We start from the raw sequence: 18895 nt of genomic DNA, 5'->3' as shown, positions 1-18895 counted from the left end.
TAGATAGAGGCTGGAAAAGTGTCTCAACTTTCAGTTACAAGATGGGTAAGATCCGAGGATCTAGTGTGTAACATGGTGACTACAGTTGATAACACTGCACTGTGTAATCAAAATGTTCTAAGAGAGTAAAACTTAAGTCTTCTCACCAAAAAAATAACAGTAAAAATAAATAGATGTGGGGCGCCTGCATGGCTCAGTCGGTTAAGCATCCGACTTCAGCTCAGGTCGTGATCTCACTGTGAGTCTGAGCCCCACGTCGGGCTCTGTACTGACAGCTCAGAGCCTGGAGCCTGCTTCAGATGCTGTCTCTGTCTCTCTCTGCCCCTCTCCCGCTCATGCTCTGTCTCCCTCTGTCTCAAAAATAAATAAAAACATTTAAAAAAAATTTTAATAAATAAATGTGTGAGGTAATAGGTATGCTAATTAACTCCATGGTGGAAATTCTTTCACAATGCATACCTATGTCAAATTGTTATATTTTACACTTTGTTTTTAGAAATTATTTTTTACATTTATTTTTGAGAGACAGAGTGAGACAAAGCGAGAGTGGGGGAGGGTCAGAGAGAGAGGGAGACACAGAATCCGAAGCAGCCTCCAAGCTCTGAGCTGTCAGCACAGAGCCCAATGCGGGGCTCCAACCCACGGACCGGGAGATCATGACCTGAGCCAAAGTCAGACGCTCAACCAACTGAGCTACCCAGGCGCCCCTTACACTAAAACTTCATTTGTCAATTATACTTCCATAAGGCTTAAAAAGGCAATATATTCATATGTATATGTGAACTAGAAATACAAACAGGAGCCCATTTGTTTTAAAGCATAAGCAAAGTAGTGGGAAAACGTTCAAAGATAATGGGAGAAGTGAAATATTTTTTAAATCGTTCTATTTGAATATTTCTCCCCATCTTGTAACTTAATGTATACCTACAGTGGAATTTATTAAGGTCAATAAACTTAATTGTATATCCCAAGAAGCTTAAAAGCAAGCACGGCCAATTTGAAAATGGGAAGGAAATTTCCATGGCAATAACTTTGCTTTCTAAATCTGTTCACGTGGTGATTTTCTCTCACCTTCCCATTAAAAATTTAGGAATGAATAAACCCACTCTGCAAATGATACTTTAATAAAAGCAAAACTACCTTGAAAAATAAAACAGGACCAGAAGGCAAACGCCCAAGTACCGATAACTGCAGCTCACGTCGAAGAAACATAGAATGGTTTTTCCCCTGTCCGTTTCTGTTTTACTTGAAGAGCAAAGTGCCTCAAAATTATAACACGGTGGACCAAAACAACGAACATGTTTTTCAACCACGTGGATAGAAACACTGCGTCCGATCTGTTCGGCCCAAATCTAGGATGCCAGCGAGAATCGGGACAAGCAGAACTACACCGGGGGCATGACGGATAGATGACCTACGTGGATTGCTGGGTAGACTGAGGAGTGTTTCCCCCGGGAACGGATGCAGAATGGGGCACGGACGCTTTGGGCAGTGCCGTGGAGAGCAATTTTTTTAGTTTAGAGAGCTCCAGAAAGTACACCATAGCTCAGAGAATGGAAGTTACAAGGAAGTCGGCAGAAGATTTTACCAATCAAAACTTAAAGAATGTTTTACCAGTTCCAAAGTATGATGTGCTTCCTCGTTGGGAGATAAGGTCTCCACCGAATGGAAGAAGCCAAGCAGAGGTTGAATGGCCTTCTGTTAAGAAAGGGAAGTCATTCGGGGCACCTGGGTGGCTCGGTCAGTTAAGGGTTTGACTTCAGCTCAGGTCATGACCTCTCGTGTGGTGACTTCGAGCCCCACACCAGGCTCTGCACTGACAGCTCAGAGCCTGGAGCCTGCTTCAGATTCTATGCCTCCCTCTCTCTCTCTGCCCCTCCCTTGCTCACACTCTGTCTCTCTCTCTCTGAAAAATAAATATTTAAAAAAATTTAAGATAGAAAAGAAAGCAAGGAAGGAAGGAAGGTCACTGAATTGGGGAAAAGTTCGACCAAAGCTGTAGTTTTCAAACTCTAGAATGCACCATAATCTCCTGGAGGGTTTTTAAAACTCAAGTTGCTGGACCTCACCCCCAGCATTCTTGATTTAGTAGATCCAAGATGGGACCTGAGAATGTGCATTTCTAACCAGAATAGAGGCGATACTGATGTTGCTGGTCTGGGATCACACTCGGGACCACTGGTCTAAGCAATTTCCCACAATCCCTGCTCAACTTGGTTCCCACTCTAAGGATTCTTAATACATTTTTTTTTGGACTCTCAGTGATAGGTGCCTTTATCAAATATACTTAACCATTCCGAATTGCAAGACATGAACTCTCAAAGTTCATTACAATGATCTGGTACTAAATTTCTAATTCATGTTCTAGAAAAAAAAATCATGAACTTGCATAGGAAATTTTATTAATTGGAATAAAATATTTTCAAAAATAAAACTTTCAAAACCTTCAGTTGTAACGTCGTACATTACATTTGCTTCTTTCAAGAAGCAAACTCTCAAAAGGAGAATTGGAGATGTGTCATTTAAAATGACATTTTCTGGGGCACCTGGGTGGCTCCGTTGGCTCAGATCAGGATCTCATGGCTTGTGAGTTTGAGTCCCATGTCTAGCTCTGTGCTGAAGGTGTGGAGCCTGCTTGGAATTCTTTCTCTTTCTACTCCTCCCCTGTTTGTGTTCACTCTCTCTGTTTCAAAATAAATAAATAAACTTTATAAATAAACAAGTAAATAAATAAAGTGACATTTTCCACAAGTTGATGTGAGAAATGATATTTCCTGATATTTTTCTAACAATATTATTGTAAGCCAGAATTATTTTTGTATGCACCAAAACATATGTTAAAAGGGATGGCTTTCAAGTGTTCAATCAATCAGCAAATAGTGCATTCTTATTATGTGCGATTAGCACTAAGTGATACATGAGGAGAATATAAGAAACTGTTTCTGCCTCCAAAAGCTTGGGATGTAATTTAAGAGAGGAGCTTATACTCCTGTAAAGAAAGATTAGTCAATTCCTAAGATGTGGATAAGACCAGTAAAAGAAACTTCCTTTCATCCATTCGTTCATTCAAAATATTTATTGTGACAGACACTGTATTCAGTGATAGGGACAAAATGGGAGTGATTACGTGACTGGCATGCTCTGTGCCTCCAGAAACTCAACCTAGCAAGTGAGATAGACATGTAGGGTAATAATTACGGCACAGTGTGGCAAGAGCGAAAAGTAGAACGACTAGGCACAGTTGAAGAAACCACAGAAATGGAGGAGGCATCGAGCTGATTAGAGAGAAGTCTTCATGGAGGGAACTATTTGGGTTGGGTCTTGAGAATGAGTATGACTTTTCCAGATAAAAGACAGGGGGCAAAGGTATTCCTGCCTAGAAGGATAGCATGTGAAAATCCGAGGAGTATGAGACACCTCAGAGAGCTCAGGAGGCGCTGTAGAGGGTGTGAGGGGACCGGGTCAGGTGCTCGGGGTGGAGCCGGTAGCAGCTCACCACGTGGGAGGAGGATGTTTTCACCTTCAGCGGAGAGGAGCATGATCAGATTTGTATTTGGGGGGCTTACTCCTGCGGCATGAGCAACTGTTTTCATGAAAAAGGGCAAAAACACAAACAACAAAAGCACTGAGGAGCCTATGGGGAGTCACAACAACATGAAAGGTGGATAAAGGTGACCCCCAAGGAGTCTGGGTAGGTGATGAGTATGAGAATTATGAAGAGGTTAACCCACACATGGATAGCATCCACTAGGAATCCACCTGTTTCCTCCAACAGTATTTATTCGTCAAATATTCGTTGATCTCCTACTATATGCCAAGTACTAGGTACTAGATGCTAGCACTCGAAATGTAAGGCTCACGACACCGGACAGCAGTCTCTGGCCTCACGGAGCTCAGGACTACCAGGGGTTACATAGACAATTAAATAATCACACAAACCAAAATGAAGTTGTGACAGGGGTGGGGAAAATGGGTGAAGGGGGTCAAAAGGTACAAACTTCCAGTTATAAAATAAACAAGTCACGAGGATGTATAGCATGATGACTATAGTTAATAATACGATGTTTCATATTTGAAAGTGGCTAAGTCGACCTCAAAAGAGCGTATTACAAGGAAAAAAGGTGGCTCAGTCGGTTAAGCGTCCGACTCTTGGTTTCAACTCAGGTCACGATCTCGCGGTTCATGAGTTTGAGCCTCCCCCGTCGGGCTCCTCACTGATGTGTGGAATCTGCTTGGGATTCTCTCTCTCTCCCTCTCTCTCTGCCCCTCCCTTGCTCGTATACTCTCTCTCACTGTCTCAAAGTAAACAAACTTTAAAAACACTGTTTTTAGATAAGGAAAAAACAAAAGCTGTGGCTATGTGTGGTGACAATGTTAACTAGACTTACTGTGGTGACGGTTTCATAATACAATTTCAAATCATGATGTAGTTAGTGCACCTGAAACTAATATAATGTTATATGCCAACTATACCTCAATTTGAATGAGTGAATGAATAAATAAGTAAATAAGTATTACTCATCATCAGGGAAATACAAATCAAAACCACAATGAGATACCACCTTACACCTGTCAGAATGGCTAACATTGACAACTCAGGAAACAACAAATGTTGGCAAGGATGCGGAGAAAGAGGATCTCTTTTGCACTGTTGGTGGGAACGCAAGCTGGTGCAGCCACTCTGGAAAACAGGATGGAGGTTCCTCAAAAAGCTAAAAGCCGAACAACCCTATGACCCAGCAATTGCACTACTAAGCATTTATCCACGGGATACAGGTGTGCTGTTTTGAAGGGACGCATGCACCCCCATGTTTATAGCAGCACTATCGACAATAGCCAAAGTAAGGAAAGAGCCCAAATTTCCATCGATGGATGAATGGATAAAGAAGATGTGGGATATATATACAATGGAGTATTACTCAGCAATCAAAAAGAGTGAAATCTTGCCATTTGCAGCTACATGGATGGAACTGGAGGGTATTATGTTAAGTGAAGTTAGTCAGTCAGAGAAGGGCAAAAATCATATGACTTCACTCATATGAGGACTTTAAGAGACAAAACAGACAAACATAAGGGAAGGGAAACAAAAGTAATATAAAAACAGGGAGGGGGACACAACAGAAGAGACTCATAAATATGGAGAACAAACTGAGGGTTATGAGAGGGGTTGTGGGAGGGGGGATGGGCTAAATGGGGAAGGGACACTAAGGACTCTACTCCTGAAATCATTGTGGCACTCTATGCTAACTAATTTGGATGTAAATTTTTAAAAATAAAAAATAAAAATAAATAGAATAAAATAATAGAAAAAATAATAGAAAAAATAAAAATAAATGTTTAATAAATTATTTATAAAAAAATTAATAAATAGGCTGTGACCACAGCTACAAATGAAAATACAAGGGATTATGAACACTTCTAAGAGGGGAGTTGATTTCTACCTTTCCAGACACGTCAGAAAATGTATCCCTAAAGACGCAACATGTGAAGTGAGACCGGAGGGTGAGGGGGAATTGTCCAGTAAACAGGAAGGCTGAACAAGGGTGGAGCGCAGGCAAGTTCATAGCAAATGTGAGACTTGAGGAAGAGCTCATCTCCCGGGTCTGAATTGGCCATCCCTCAACTTCACCCCCCAACTACAGTGAGCAAAACTCTTGAGGACAAGATCTCCACACCATCTAGCATCTGGGACACTTTTGAGCCCAGAAGTGAAACAAGTGATGACCGTTTCAAACAGAGGTCCACCAACCAGCTTCACTTTCACATCATCAGTTGGTCTGCCTCCCAACTCGATCCATTGCTCATGCACCTGTTCAGGTCTCACCTCCTCCATAAAGCATCCCTGACTACTGTAGCCTATGCACAAGAAAGCAGACAGCATTCAACTGGCTGGTCAGGTTCAGACGTGGGCTGTCTGATATCATTTCATGCACCACCTTCTTAGACAAGATAGCAGTGGAAGGATCAGAATTATGTCACATCTGTTCTTAAGCCACCGCATAGTAGGTACGCACTTACTAAAGAGATCACCAATTGCTTTGTGTCTTAATTTATGAAACGTAGGCTTATAGATTTATAATTAAACTATAGACAACACAGAAAAGCACATACCAGTTAGATTTGGAAGACAAATAATGTATTTACCAGGTTTAAAAAAAAAAAGTTTCTCATTCCAACATTATCTCTGTGTACTTTCTACAGAAGTATAGCGTGGCTGTCCTTGAAACCTCGGAGCTCAATCTTTAAATGAAAAATGAATCTTCAGGCTAAGGATATAAAAACCTCAGGTAGGCCTTCCAAATTGGTGTGGGAGTTTAAGGGTTTGGAGGCATTCCAATCTAAGCACAGAGAAACATTTATCATGCACTGGCCAAGTTCATCTTCACTGCTGTGTTAATATGAAATGTTCAGCAGTTATTTTGGTTGAGCTAGATTTATTGCTACTTTTAATTTAAAAGAAAACAATCAAACAGAAGAGGGTCCTTTTTCTCTCTCATCAAAACATTGGTATTCCAGAGACAGAGCGGTTAACGATAGAGGAATCAGAGTTACATTCCATTAGCTAGAAGCAAAGTAGCCCTCATCACATGGGGAATTATGGAGAGATATTTCTCTTCATACGTAGACGAACATTGTGAAACATTCAAAACTGAGGGCAGGTGACTTACTAAAAGCGTTTGTAATTTACTTATCTTCAGCCTGTGGGTCTTTGGCTTCGCTGTGTCCCCAGTGTCCCAGAGGCTGCAGTTAGTCAGAAGCTGCTTGGAGATGCCTCTTGATGAAAGCTTCATACGGGTTTCATTCTGCTGACCACTCATCAAGTATTCATAGGGCAATAAAAGACTTGTTTACATAGCCAGAAAAGAGAGAAAGAGAGAGAGAGAGAGAGAGAGAAAGACTTGAAGGCACAACAAAATTGTTGTGCCTGTTTCCAAATACAACCAAAGATAAAATTAGATGTTACCAAAAAAAGCATGTTTGCGCAAACTTTTACCAACTTTAGGGTAATCATAACTGTAATTTAACTGAAGATAGTGGGCCCAGTGAATGTGTCATGTAAAAATCTATACTGCTCAGTACTTTCTGTTCTTCATGACATTTCTGCTTTGAAAGTCTTCTGACCGTAACAATCTAGAAACCCATCGGTCACTGCTTACACAATGTTACAAACAAGCCCTTAATTTCTGGCAAGATGTCAAAGGGCCCGGCCAAACGTCTACTTTTCCAAGTACAATTGATAGCGGATGACAATGTCCAGCTCTTCTCTAAATTCTGACAACTATGTAACAACAAATAAAAAACATTCCAATGATTTACTGTTTTAATTCTACATTGTTGTGTTCTGTGTTTCTTTAAGAAAGGTGCAAGTGTATGTGTGAGATCGTGAGACACTGTGGTTACCATGGTAATTATCTCTGTTTAGAGAGCGTGTGGAGTAAAGGTCCATGTCGTAGTTGAAGAAGAGTGCATGTTAACGATGGCTTTTCACGAGCCTAAATCATGTTAAGTCCCCGGTTTCAAAGAAATGTTAAAAAAAAAAAAAATGTAAGCTTTTATCTGGAAGAGCCGTAAGTGCCAAAATGTGTTTTGTTCCAGGGACCCTACTTTCCTCCTAGTGGTTAGATCATATCTAAAGACTGAAGTTAGGACCCAGGGGGCTGTTGTACCAGGGGAAGGGGGGATTTTCTGATCAGTGAGCTTTCCTGGCTGATTTATGGGTTTTTTGGGGTTTTTTTTTTGCTCCCTTGCTTCCCACAACCTAGTTGGCAGTCCCAAAGTCCCTTGGTAAATTCCAGGTAGCTGGCCTCTGAGAAAATACCAAGTCCTGTCACCTGGAGGCAGCCATCAGTGTTGCCATCTAAACAGAATTTAGGAGCACTTGGGTGGCTCATTCAGTTGGGCGTCCAACAATGGCTCAGGTCATGATCTTGCAGTTTGTGAGTTCGAGCCCCAACTCAGACTCTGTGCTGACAGACAGCTCGGAGCCTGAAGTCTCCTTCTTTCTCTGTTTCTCTCTCTCTCTGTCTCTCTCTCTCTCTCTCTCTCTCTCTCTCTCTCTCTCTCTCTGTGTGTGTGTGTGTGTGTTTCTGTGTGTGTGTCTCTCAAAAATAAATAAAGATTAAAAATAATAATAATAATAACTAAACAGAATTTAGCACCAACTTAGACTATGTAATGCCTCCCTCATAAAGGTAAGACATGTTGATTGACTGACTGATGGAATTGTCTTCACTTTCTCTTGGGTCTGCAAAAGCAAAGGACCCAACCACTAAAAAAAAAAAAAAGAAAGAAAGAAAGAAAGAAAAGCAAAGAAAAGAACCTGATTCAAAAATGAACAAAGGACATTACTCCCAAGAAGATATACAAAGGGCCGAAGGGTACGTGAAAGGATGTTCAGCATCGCTAGTCATTAGGAAAATGCAAGTCAGAACCACAATGAGACACTACCTCACACCCACTAGGGTATCGTATTTAAGAAACAAAAAAAAAAAAATACAGAAAACAAAATGTCAGTAAGTCTGTGGAGAAATTGGAATCCTTGTGCGCTGTTGGCGGGAATATAAAATGATGCAGCCGCTGTGGGAACAGTACAGAGGATTCCTCAAAAATACAATAATGTAATTGCCATATCCCAGGAATCGCACTTCTGCGCCTATACCTAAAAGAAGCGAAGGCAGGGACCTGAACGTGTATTTGCACACTCATGTTCCTAGCAGCCCTGTCCACAAAAGCCAAATGGGGGAAGCAACCCAAGCGTCTACCTACCGATGAATGAGTGAACAAAATGTGGTAAACACATAAAAACAGAATTTACACACAATGGAATTTAGCCTTAAATCTTCTCTCATCCTAAACATACATGAAGCTTAAGGACATCACGCCAGGCTGAAATAAGCCTGTCGCAGAAGGACAAACAGCATGACTCCACTTCTGTGAGGTCCGTAGAGGAGTCAGATCCATAGAGACAGAAAGTAGGATGGTGGAGAGCAAAGGGCCCATCATGCCAGAGGACCTTGGGGTGAACCATGTTCGTGCAGGATTATCACTAACACAGCAACCGAACAGCCAGCAGAGCTAAAGTCGGTCTAGTTCCTTGAGTAGGTAGCCTCAAAATGAAACGGTGACTTTCCCCAACTCATGGCTTTCGCTACAAAACCCAAAGCAAAAATGTTTGTGGCTGAGTGATATTGACAAAACAATTTATCCTCAGGGTTCCTCAGACCAAGTTCCAGTTAAACAACAATCAGGACCTTCTAGTAAGTCAGACTCTGGAGAAAGGCAGGAAGCATCAACATTTTGCGTTAGACTTGGCTCTAAAGAAATTCTGTCCGGCATAGCCTTTCCTCGCTTGTTTTCCTGAGGGTTAGGCAGATGTTTTTACAAAGTCCTTTCTAAATATTTCTAAGTTTGTGACAATGAAGAACACGAATTAACTTTGAAAATATATTCACTCGAAGAAGAGGAATGAAGGACTAACGCAAGCCTTTCCTAGGAGATAAACATTGGCTCGTGGGTCGGCAAGTTAGGAGAAACGTGTACAATGCTAATGAAAAATCAAACAATGAGTTTAACTGGATGTGTGCTGTCTTTTTGGGTGGCACAGGAGGAAGGGGTGGCAGGAGATTCACAGGATGTGAAAGAACAGAACGTTGCTATAAGCAGATTAGTTTGAATCTTTGGCCCACAGGCACAGAAAACTCTAAAAAGACGCAAAATCATTAGGAAGCAGTGATCATGGTAAACTAAGAATGGAAAAAATACCCATTTTGTGGGTTTGTGTGGGCTTAATAATATTTGAAACTATAAAAGTACCCGAGTAGGACACAAGTATAATTAGTTACGTTACTATGCTTAGCTTACTGATAAGCCTTTTGACGGACATAAATTCTGCAACCGATTATATACAAATAAACCACACCTATGTTCTAGAATTGTGCATATTTATTGATTCTGCCACAGGATCAGGCTCATTAACCCGGATTACAGGTTGGGAATGCCATCTCCACGGTGACATAGACTGTCCTTGTCCCCTCACTGACCGCAGGAAACCCGTCGGCAGAGTGGACCCTGAACAGAGTTGATCCTACGGTACTTGGCAAATCCACTCGATAATACGAATTCACAAGGGGAACACCAGATTCTCAGGAGCGACTGGAAGCAAGAAAGTATCTTAGGATGAGAATAGTTACAGGGATAGCGAGGATAGCTCGTGCTGTCTGAAGGTAAAATTATTTAGGACGACACTTCGCCTACTTAAAAGAATCCTAAGAATTTAGGGGTGATTCCTACAAGGTAAACTTATTTCTCCAACCAGCAACAGGGTCAATGCCTTTCGCTGGAACTAAGTAGTGCCCCCCAAGAGAGTGTGTTTCCTTCACAGAGGGGAGTACTTAACTCCTAAAAGGATTTTACTCATTCTGGCTCAATTCCAGGATAAGAATTCCACCTCTAATTGTCAGGAGATCCATCTTTAAGAAACATGTTATCATGTATCAATCCTCTATCACCATGGCCTTCATGCCAGTGAGGCTCGCTTTACAAATATTTATTTTAGGGGTTGGAAAAAGTCCACACCGCATTTGGTAGTAGTTTTATTTCACTCACTTCAAAAAGAATAGTCCGCTGTGTGATTCATTGCAACGTTCTTTGTTGAGTTGCTCTCTTAGAATGCTACAGAATTGAACTAGACGGGTCTTTTTAAAGATGAAGGTTCTTTGTAAATACAATCTCTTTGGAATCAAAGCGTATTTAAGCCTCAACCTGTACTGAAGAGAAAGACCTTTACAAAAAGAGTGAGGGGAATTTGGGGTTTTTTGTGGGGGGTTTTTTCCTTCTCATTGGGTAAAAGAATAAGACAGCTTATGGGATGTAGTGAACAGTTGTTCCAAACACAACATGGACGTTCAACCTAAAATGGTTTATCGCTTCCTGTCCATGGGACCAGCGGCTAAACTTGGTGGGTGACTTCTTTCACCGCTGAAGTTAGAAGGAAAAAGTTCAGCATCTTGGTATTCCCCAAAGTGATATTTACCAATTAACCTTTGCTGTCAACGCCACTTCCTCAAACAGCATTTTCCGATCATGAATGAAATAGCTGACTCAGCACTTAGGATGTGCCAGGCCCTGTGCTAAGTATTTCATGCGCATGGTATTATTTAACCTCAGACCATCCCAAGGGGCACTTGGGTGGCTCAGTCGGTTGGGCGTCTGTCTTCAGCTCTGGTCATGATCTCGTGATTGGTGAGTTCAAGCCCTGCATCAGGCTCTGCGATGACAGCTCAGAGCCTAGAGCCTGGTTCAGATTCCATGCCTCCCTCTCTCTCTGCCCCTCCCCTGCTTGTGCTCTCTCTCTCTCTCTCTCTCTCTCAAAAATAAATAAATAAACTTTTTTTAAAAAGGTTAAACCTCAGACCATCCCTATGAAATAAGAAATATAGTCTCTGTTATACTGGGGTGGAAAGCCAAGATTGGGCCACTTACAACTTATTAACATCACACAGTTATTAAGACTGAGTCTGAACAGCAAACCCCAGGCTCCTGGCCACCGCCAGGTTTACCTCTCCAAAATGCACCCCTGGCTTTTTCCTCCGTCCTTGCAAAGAAAGCCAGTCGAGTTGGCCCCTTGTGAAGATTTTTTCCACGGCTGAATTCGGCACGTGAATCGCACACTGCACCAGCTTCTCCAGCCATTGAGTAGAAACACTTTCTAACAGCGAGTCTCCCACGTCCCTCCCGGGGCGCTGGTTAAAATGCAGGCTCTGGTTCAGCCCGTCTAGGGCAGGGCCTGAGACTGCATTTCCAAGAAGCTCCGAGAAGCTGATGCTACTGGTCAGTGACGACATTTTGAGGAGCAGGGGTGGGGCGAGTGCAAGAAATCTGCCCATTAGACTGGAAAGGGGGTCTCTAACGCCAGAACAAGGTAGGGTATTTGGTAAGACACAGAAGATAGAGTTCAACGCTTCAGGAAAACTCTCAAATGGCACCCAGCCCCCACCCCCACCCCCACTCCTGCCCTTAAGCACCTCTAACCTCAGAGGTGCCTCTACCCCCACCTCCACTCCTGCCCTTAAACACCTCTAACCCCAGAAGTGAGGGGCAGCCATCCAGAAAACAGGTAGACACGCAGTAGTCATTTGCTCTCAGACGGGTCTGGGGCCATTTCTGAAGGAGCTTTGGGACAGTAGATTCACGATTTTCACGAATTCTACAAAAGTGGTGGGTTAATTAAATAAATTCTGATTCCAATATACAAGGACTAGACAGCCAACGACATTGTAAAAGAATATTTCAGTACCTTAAAAGATAGCCACAGTAAGTGGAAAGAGATGATTATGATATAATATATATTATGAAGAAATACTGGAAGGATCTACATCAAAATGTGGATGGCGGTTACCTAGGGTTGGGATTTTAAGACAGTTTTATTTCTTTTGCTTATCTCCATGTTGTAAATCTTCTACAATTAATATGTCTTACTTTTGGAGTAAGAAGAAAAACCATTTTTTAACTGTATATTTTTAAAGATCACTCTGAGTCCGTAATGATTCTTAGCAGCCCTGAGGTGGGATGACCAGATGTTGTGGGCCTCCCAACGCAGGCCAGAGAGAGCAACAGAATCACGTGTAAAATATTCTTGCCAAAAATGACGAGGCTAACCCTGACCAATTCTCTAGAGGTAACCTCCTCTTACAGGAAATATGGCAGGCAGAAGACCAAGTTCAAGGACAGAACAAGGAAACCAATGGCCGAATCCCAAATGTGGGACATTCTAGAGGACATATGACCCAGTTCCTGCAACAACGATGTGAAGGCGAGTGGTCTGCTTTGTAATAAAAGGGTCTCAAGAGACATTATAAATAGGTGCAATGGTGATACATTCATGGGGCGTTACAGACTGCCAATTTGTGCCCCCCACCCCAAATTTACGTGTTGCAGCCCTAATCCCCAGGGTGGTAGGAGCTGAAGTCTTTGGGAAGTAATTAAGTTTAGATGAAGTCATGAGTACAGGGCCCCCATGATGGGATGAGTGCCCTTATTAGAAAAACAGAGAGACCAGAGCTTTCTCTCTGCCACATTAATTACACAGCAAGAAGGCAGATTGCTGTCTGCAAACCAGGAAGAGGACCCTGGTCCCAGATACCAAATTTGCAGCACCTTGATCTCGGACCTCCCGACTTCCAGACCCGTGAGAAGTGTTTATCGTGTAAGCCACCCGCTCAATGGTATTCTGCTGAAGCAGCCCTAACTAACCAACACGTGCAGGCCTCCCCTGAACCAACCAAGTGTAAGAAAGCATTTTTGAGTCAATCAAGAAAACTTGTTGATGCAAGCAATACGAATTTTTAAGCACGCAAGTAGCATTGTGATTACGGAGGAAAATTACGCTTTTTTAGAGACGCAATCTGAGGTTCATAGGAGTAAAACGAAATGATGGAAGAGATATTTTTTTTTAAATATCCAGAATTTTATAAATGGATCCATTAAGCAAAGCGGCAACCGTCAAATCTGAGTCAGTGCTCGCTGTGTTCTTTATTCCCCTACATTCGTGTGTTTGAAATTTGTCACCGCACGATCGATATCCTAATGGAGTCAGGGTTTCTAATCTGTCTACACTCCAGTAAAATACGAACGCAAACTAGGACACAGATCCCCCGGAGACACACAGGTACTTTTTAAGCTGGAGAAAGAGGCACCCTCTACGCAAATTGAGCTTCTCAATACTTCACATAAACTCACTTGAATAGTCGGGATAGCTGCCCAGATACCTGGGCTGCGGGAGCTGCGAAGAAAGAACAGCAACACTGTAGTGAAGCTGTGTGATACTGATGAAGGCTGGCCTTTGACCTCAACTGCAATTCGCCAGGGACACCAGAAACGTAGAGAAAATAATGAGGATAATAACCAGCATGCAGCTAGTCCTTGGTGGCTTAAATGTATTTTCAGGGACCTCATTTTATTATATCTTCTTTTCCTCTCTTTTACCTCAATTTTGAAGTGTAAAGATGATTTCCCACCTTTTATAGAGATTTCTGCTATTAAAAAAAAAAAAGAAAACATAGACGGACTCATTCATTCAATGAGTAATTACTACACGCTGGGCACTGTGCCTGGAGCTGGAAACGTGAGGGGGACGCGGTCTTCGGCTTTGTCAACTTAGCACTGGCAGCCAGAGGTTTATTTTCCCCTCCCTACCTGTAAGATGGAAATCTGATTCTGTCATTCCCCAGATTAAAAGCCCTCGATTCACCACAGCCAAAAGGGGGAAGCAACCCAAATGTCCCACCAACCGACAAGTGGATAAAACAGAATGTGGTCTACACCTACAGTGGAATGTCATTCGGCCTTGAAAGGGGAGGAAATTCTGACACACGTTACCACGTGGTGAGCCTTGAGGACATGATGTAGGCGAAATCAGCCGGTCGCAAAAGGACAATGCTGTGGGATCCCACTTACGTGAGGTTCTAGACCAGTCAAATCCATAGAGACCAAAAGTGCGATGGTGGGTGCCAAGGGCCAGGGGAGGGGGCATGGGGGCTATTGGTTAATGAGGACAGAGTTTCAGCTTGGGAAGGTGAACACGTCCCAGGGACGGATGGTGGTGAGGGTGGCACAACGTGAAGGCCCTGAATGCCACCGAACTACACACAAAAACGCTTCAGATGGTTACATTTTCTGCTACGCATATGTAACCACAACAAGAAGGAAATCCTCCCATAACTATCACCTAGAAAAGAGTCCTAAGGTTAAAGTCTAAACTCGCGGCCCAGCCCCTACTTTCTCTTCCAAGCTCTGTGCAGAGGTCACACCAAATGACTTCCGGAATATGCCATGCTCCTTCACTCCTCCATAGGAGGTCTGGACACACCTCTTCCTCCCGCCAGCAGCTTGTTCTTCTTGCTGGACAAGAGTGTAGCCTTGTGCCGGAGAACAAGGGCTCAGGCATCGCACACCCCACAGCGGCTCCCTACTCTGTCACTTACCAGCCGCACCTGTACCTTGCCTTTCAATCCTCGGTTTCCCAATCTGCAGACTGGGCACAATACAGTGGCAGTGGTTACAAAGATTAAATGAACTGGCACGTGCCAAACAGTCAGAGCTGTGCCTGGCACACAGCAAACCCTTAAGAAACGACTGCTTGTTGCCCCGAGAACATCGTCCGATCCTCGAGAAGCCACGTCCACGACGGGATCGAGCCTGGGAAGCCACCCGTGCCTTCCCACCCTCATCTTGGGAATAGCTGGGCACCCCTTCCTCTGCGCTCCTGAGTAGAAATGTCATATCTTTTTAAAGAAGTAAGTAGTGTCACTATTTGCTTAAATGGGTGCCTCTCCTATCGAACCATGAGGAGCTGCATTTTATCTCCTCGCCGAGGGCCATGTGCAGCCCCAGGGGGGCACGCGCCTCGTAAACGGTGGGCACACGTTCGGCGAACAGCGGAGTCCGCCTTGTGAGGAGCATCCCCACGTGGGGTGCAGGGCTGAAGTAGACGCCCCTGAAGCCTGGGAGTCCCAGATTTCCTCTGTCCACATACACCTGCAAATCACCTCTGCACGTCGGTGGCATGCCAGGAACAGAAAGCACACGCTTCCAAGGGCTTACAAAGGAACCTTCATATCCTTAAAAGATGTGGGTATTTCGGGGGCGCCTGGGTGGCTCAGTCCGTTAAGCGTCCGACTTCGGCTCAGGTCATGATCTCACAGCTGGGGAGTTCGAGCCCCGCGTCGGGCTCCACACCAGTAGCACGGAGCCCAGATGGGATTCTCTCTCCCTCCCTCTTTCTCTGCCCCTTCTGCGCGGGCCCTTCTGCGCTCTCTCTCTGTCTCTCTCTCTCTGTCTCTCTCTCTCTCTCAAAATAAATACATCAACTTTAAAAAAGGACTTGGGTATTTTGGCCCCAGACACAAGTGGAAGTTACTGCTACCCTTCGTCGAGGAGGTACTGATTGGGCACCTGCTTTGTGCCAGGCGTCGAGAATAGGGTGGTGGCAACAAAGCCCCCGGGGTCCCACCTGCCGTGGAGCTGAAATGCAGCTGGGGCCCCGTCCCCCCCGGCCCCCGCCATCCAAGTGCTTTCACATTCTTGACAAAAAGGTGTTCCACAGGTGCACGAGGCACAGAACCGAGTTAGGGGAACCGCGGCTACTGAGCACATCCTCCAGTTACTTGAACCGAGTCACTTTAATAACACGGTTTTTTCCTTGACTGATTGTACCTGTATAAAGGATCTCCGTTTCCAGCTTCTAAGAAAGAGGGGGTGGGTTTTTTTTCTTAAACCTCTAGCTCTGACATTACCTTGAACTACAGGTAGAGCTAACCTTTCCGTCTGTTCCCCTCACCCCCACCCCACCCTCTTCACAGGATATGTTAAGCCTCAGGAAGAATGCCTTAGTAAACATCATTTTCTGTTTAAACATGTTAATAATTGTCGAATTTGGTTTGGGGGAATGTTTATTATAATGGCTGTTAACAGGAAGGTCTCCAGCTGTCAAATCACCTCACGGGCTTCATACAGAGAAAAGTCTAGGTGTCCCAAGGGTGGTCCGGTGCACCTCTGTGGATTAACAGTCTAAACAGGGGGAGACATGGGAGAAGGGAGAGGGGAGAGAGCAGAGTTCACAGGAGAACAAAGAAGAGAGAATTTTCCACTCGAGATACAGCGGCACCTGCTTATTCTGTCCTCCGGAGTTTGCAAATCCCCTGCGGGTCTTGCCAAAAGGCAGAGTCTGTGTGAGCGGAGCCTGGGTGGGACCCGAGCTGCTGCCTCTGTCACACGCTGCCTCCTGGTGCCAGTGCCGTACATCCGATGGCTACCTCGCTATCGGGTAGAACAGCCCCGGTCAGCACCGGGAGGAACTTGTCAGATGCATTAACAGGCACCGCGTCTGTCATCCCTGTAAAAAGTAAAAATCGGGGGTGCCTAGATGGCTCAGTCAGTTAAGTGTGTGACTTTGGTTCAGGTCATGATCTCACGGTCTGCGAGTTCGAGCCCCACGTCGGGCTCTGTGCTGACGGCTCGGAGCCCGGAGCCTGCTTCGGATTCTGTCTCCCTCTCTCTCTCTGCCCCTTCCTTGCTCGCGCTCTGTCTCTCAAGATATGAATAAACGTTAAAAAAAAGTAAAAGATAAAAAAAAATTTACAAAAAGGTGAGAATCAACTTCACCCGGTTCTTTTTGGATTTGGAAGAGCTGTGGGGGAGCTGTTGTCGTGTGTTTCCTCGACCACAGCCTCACCGAGGCTGTCTAAAGCGGGGCCCAAGTGTTCTATCTTGACCGAGCCGCTCACCGAAAGACGGACAGGTGCAGGAGCACTGTCTGAGGAAAGCAATTGCGTTTTGGGTTCAAACCAATGAAGAAATGCTTTTCCTTCCATTCACACTTTGTGAGGCTTCTCCCCGTGTTCTCCATTCAGACTAAAGAGGGTGCTGACCGTGAGAATAAGGATGGCCCCCGTTTGCTAAGCTCGATGAACACGTTCAAAGCTGTAAGTTAAAGCTCTCCTCGGGTTTCACAGCCTCTGGAAAAGTCCTCCTGTCAGGAAGATCCCTGTTACAAACATTTCTGTTAAATCACGAACATTCTTAATTTAGCTTTATGTCAAGCCGAATTGTCCCACGTTGAGTTAGACGATCTTGAATGAAAACTCACACTTGTTTCTTCTGTCGAGTATTCAAGACCTTTTGACTCTCAAGCCCAAGATTCTACTAATCCAGACAGTACGTTCCCCCAAGAATTTGGCTGGTGTCCCATGACCCCTGGAGCCTTCCACAGCCTGGCCTTCATTTCAGCCTACGCCTCCCTGAGATATTACACGCGCTGAAGGTGAACGATAGAGAAGAACACTTTTCCTTCTGTAAGAAAATGAGATGACCACAGTGCTCTGAGGTGGTCACAGCCAAATACGGCAGGGGCCGGGCAGGGAACGAGTCTCTCCACCCACACCCGTTCGTGAGCGAGCACGTAAATGTGCCAAAGGGAACACCATGGCTTTGCACAGGACCACTTCCTGATCTAATGTCACCAACCGAGTCCCAAGTCTGATTCCCACCCTCCGACTCCAATTCCCCAGGCACCGCTCTGCCTGCGGGTCCCCAAAGCCGGGAGTGTTCAAGCAGGCTCCCCAGAGGCAGTGGCCCCTAGATTGGGGGCCCAGCCAAGCCCACAGCCATCCGGGAGAAGAGCTGGGGCCCCGAGGCTTTCACACAGCTAATTAGCCCTGGAACCACATGCCTATTGTTCTCCTGAGTTCGCAGGCAGGAACCTGATGCCAAACTGCTCAGCCCACCAGGCAGCGCACACACATTCCAGAAATCTGGGCCGCCTGCCAAAGCCGCCCCGCCTGAAGTCCCCACCCCCTGAAACCCAAACCTGGGGACCATTAGCCCAGGAGCCCTCCTGATCACGCGCTGGCACCGCGGGGAGACACAGGGCTCAGGTTACCGGACCCGACGCAGAGCCAAGAGGCTTAGAAACCAAAACCCGCGCCTCTTGAATCGCGCCCAGTGGCGGGGCCACACGGAGCCTGCTCAGGTGCCCGCGCCAGGTGGCTTTGCCGCCCTCACCTTTTGACTTCGTTCTGTGGTTTCCCGAGTCTTAGCCCTGAAAGGAAAAGAAAACACCCTGGGACACTTTTATCAGCAGTTGGGTTTTGTTGTCAAGCGGTCAAAGTTTGCCTTTGGGTTTGCTGAGTTCGGGGCTTTCTTCTCCCAAGCGCCCGACCCCCTCCCGCAGGCAGCATTGAACTCTAGGTCTGTCTGTCTGGGGGGAAAGCAAGTTAGTGTCACTTTCAAATCTCGTCCGGTCGGACCCCGGCAAAGCATACCCTAGTGGAGCCCTTGGTCACGGCGGGGGGAGGGGGGATACCAGGAGCACCCCCAAGCTTTGCAACAAGAAAAAGGA

This window comes from Felis catus, chromosome A1 (assembly GCF_018350175.1).
Source record: "Felis catus isolate Fca126 chromosome A1, F.catus_Fca126_mat1.0, whole genome shotgun sequence".
NCBI lineage: Eukaryota > Metazoa > Chordata > Mammalia > Carnivora > Felidae > Felis > Felis catus.
The sequence above is the reverse complement of the archived record's forward strand: the minus strand, read 5'-3'. Positions refer to the sequence as shown.